Here is a 3,656-nt window from a genome sequence, read left to right on the forward strand (position 1 = left end):
AGGAAGGGAAACTCCCACCATACAGGAAATAGCAAGGACATCATTGTAAGGCCTCAGTATAACACCTGCCACAACTCCCTGAAGTCATGGTCACAGCCATGTGGGGACATTTAGCAATCACTGCCATTTGTGAAGTCTGTTTTACTTTCACACAGCTTGCTGATGAAAGCTCTCTGCTCCTGTTCCTAAAGGACTATCCCAGCGCTGTGAGGCACTTCAGGCAACTCAAGTGCTTGTTGTGGAGGTCTCTGACAGGGAGCTGTCATTGAGACAGCAATGCGATGTTTTTCAGAGCATTTGAACATGGGTCCATACCGTGAACTCATCTAACACGGTCCTCCTCCACTGCTGAATTAACCGAATCACAGGCTAGAACTTCTCTGGGCTGTCATCGGAACCGAGGACATCTCCCTTGTCAAGTTAAACCCTCTGAGAGCTCAGACATTTTTCAGATGAGGAAAGTCATCATCCTTAGACAAACACTGAATTTCAGGCCACCCGAAGACATTCTTAAGGGTGACCAAAGACCCACAAAAATTTGCTGAATAATGTTACCGTTATAACGCAACCTACCAGACGCCTTTTTCTGACCTTTACCAATTAAGACACCTGTTTGCTGGTGAGGGTCAAGCTTCTCAAATGAATCACCCTAAAAAGGGATCTACAGAAGCACACCCTTAACGTGTGGTAGACTCAAGTAGGCAAGCTTTACCAAGCCTTTCTACAGCAGGGCCTTTCAGAAACTTAACTAGAATAAAACTCGAGTATATAAAAGCCTGATGAAAATATCCTTGACTACAATTGACATCAGATTATTATTACTGCTGTTGTGGGTTTTTTTTTTTTTGAGGGGGGGAAGGGGCACACCCAGCATTGCTCAGGTCTTACGGAGGAGGCAACTCAGAAACACTGCCTCCAGAAAAGCACACAGACTATCTAGGCACTATTATTAACTGGCGGTGTTGAGTTCTGCAGATTATTCCAATTCTAAGAACTAGCAAACAGCTTTTTGCTCTGATTCCCAGAAGGAAACTGGGAAATACATAGGATCCTTTCAAATCCTCACCTGCTCAGCGCGCCTGCCCACACCGCCTGCCCACACGCTCAGCGTCCAGCTGGGCCCCACGGGCTGGCAAGGACCCCCACCCCCATGCCCGCCCCTCACCTGCTCTGAGCGCCCGCCCACACGCTCAGCATCCAGCTGGGCCCCAAGCACAGGCCACCTAGCAGCAGCTTGGCATGGCGGGCGCAGCCCAGGGCCTCGGAGGTGGCGTGCAGGAGCCGGGCAGTCTCCAAGGAGCCACCACCAGCGGTCGGCGGTCAACGCCCGTGACGCAGTCCGCACAGGCACGCAGGACACGGAGCCCGCCTCAGCGTGAGACCTGGGAGGTGGGGAGCGTGAGCCCGCAGTCCCAGCCAGGCCTGCCCCACCCGCCTTCCCGCTGACCTTTAAAGGCCAGAGCAACAGCGCTTTCCCCCTCCCGCCCCCACCAACTGGCCCCTAGCCACGCCCCCTAAGCGGGGGCATTATGACATACATTGTTTGATTATGTTCACAAGCCAGTTAGTTTCAGCCCTCAGGAAAGAAACACAGCCAAATGTTCTGGCCTGTTATTTACAACCTCAAGCATCTGGTGTCAAGTGGGTCTGGTGTCATCTGGTCTATGAGAAAAGACTGACTCTTCTGCTATACTAAGATTTAGGTTTTTTACTTAAGGCAGCTTAAAGAAAGAGATGTTGAGCCTCATTGAAACCAATCTGGACACACACGTCTTGTCTCGCCCATTTTCATGGTTCCCTGTATTCCTGACCGTTAGTGGGATAGTCTACATGGACTCGTCTGTTTTTTTTTTTTTTAAACAAACCTGGCCCAGTAAAATGAGGCTAGAATACCTGCAATGAGATGCTTTTTTCATTTAAGATTTCTTTTCCGTGGTTGAATTTTCTTTTTAGAACAACTACTTCTGGTCATTAGATTGAATCTGACAGTGTTCTGGATCAACGGTAATTATAGCAAAGCTATTGCATTTGTAAAAATTATTTATTATCCTACATGTACTTCTTACCCTCTAAATGCTGATGACAGATGTCAAAGAGGCAAAAACCAGCTCAAATGGAAAGACCGTCAAAAAGAGTATCACCTTGTGCTTTCAAATACATTGAAGCATTTCGGTGTACAATAGTCCTTTCATTTGACATTTTTAACAAGATGCTGATACAGTGCAGCAAATATGCAAAGTCTTCTTTCACACAGTCTGTGAAGAAGACAGCTAATTTTTTTCAGTTCTGAGATACAAATGATTTAAAAAGAAATCAGGATGAACAAGTTTCAAAATGCAGAGTGTTCTGTGCATGAGTCCATTTTCTTTAATCTCTGAAAGAATAAAGTGGTAAGAAAACAAGACAAGATCTCCTGCTGCACTCTGATCTTCTCCACTGTGCTGGCCCAGACTCTATTCTGGCTTGGAAGGATGCAGGTGTTTCTTTACGGTGCCAACCTCCCAGTGGGTGAGCTGTTCCTCTGGCAGGTAGAGGCAGATGCTGCATAACTTGAAGATATTACCTTTATTTTTTGGAGTCTGCAAATGCTGTTGGTCGATAAAGAGAAACACTGACTGGTTGGGATTGTTGACAACAATTCCAGTCTTGTCCTTGTGGCTCAGTACATGCAGAAAGTGTTTTTCATAGTCACAGTGATGAAACTCAAATTTGGCATGAATGAGACGAAAAGGCTCATCAGATTCCTTCCAACTAGAAAACAGTAGACAGACAATTTTTTTCAATAACATTCTAAGACCACAGAATGAAATACATCTCCTGAGTACAGTCAATGACATCCCTTCTCACAGACTGGTATCGAGGAGCAGGAAGCTGGACCACATCCTCCTTTAAAAGCTCTATGGAACTTTCCAAGGAATAGCTGGAATCCCGCACACCTTTTAGGATATTTTCTTATAATTATTCGTCATGACTGGTTTGACCTCAGACACTTCAAAACCTGCTGATTTTTTTCTTCTTCTCCTTGAATGCAAAGGTAATATACATCTTGAAGTCAAACTGGTCAGCTAGAGCTTCTTTTTCTTTCTAAGCTGAGCATGTAGTCTGTACAGAGCTTGTTTCTTCTACACGGACTCATCTTCAACATCTAGTCCGGCCCCAACAGAAAGAGACAGTGAGAGAGAAAGACAGAGAGAGACAGAGAGAAAGATACCGCCACTCCTCCAATAAGAAACTAGGAATAGTTCTCAAAAGCCAGAGTTTGAAAACAGGATTTGAAAACGGAAGTCCCTGGTTAGATGCTCAGTACCCTGTGGTCCCATGAACACTGCCAGCAACAACCTTTCACACCAAACCTGAAGTAGCTCCTGAGAACTAATAGGTGTGACCTCAAATCAAAAGCCAACGTTTGAAGTCATGGTTCCCACCACCAATTGAATGAATGTTCACAGCGCATTATATACTTAGGACCAAATCTTTGCTGGAATAAAAAACTAGCCACGATAACCCTGTGTGCATATTTCTGAGAATAAGACCTTCCTTGGGTCTAGAGTGATAGTGCAGTGGATAGAGCATTTGGTCCCCAAGGAACTGCTCAGAGTTGTTCCTGAGTTACAGAGCCAGGAGTAACCTCTGAGCATTTCCAGTCTGCTTCCCCG

The 3,656-nt window shown here is 45.7% G+C and overlaps 1 pseudogene; it reads right to left on the reverse strand.

The window, feature by feature from the left end:
• Positions 1-2,453: 2,453 nt before the first annotated feature.
• Positions 2,454-3,416, reverse strand: LOC130017231 (uncharacterized protein C6orf62 homolog; annotated as a pseudogene).
• Positions 3,417-3,656: the final 240 nt, after the last annotated feature.

Source organism: Sorex fumeus, unplaced genomic scaffold (genome assembly GCF_029834395.1).
Source record: "Sorex fumeus unplaced genomic scaffold, SorFum_2.1 ptg000183l, whole genome shotgun sequence".
Classification (NCBI taxonomy): domain Eukaryota; kingdom Metazoa; phylum Chordata; class Mammalia; order Eulipotyphla; family Soricidae; genus Sorex; species Sorex fumeus.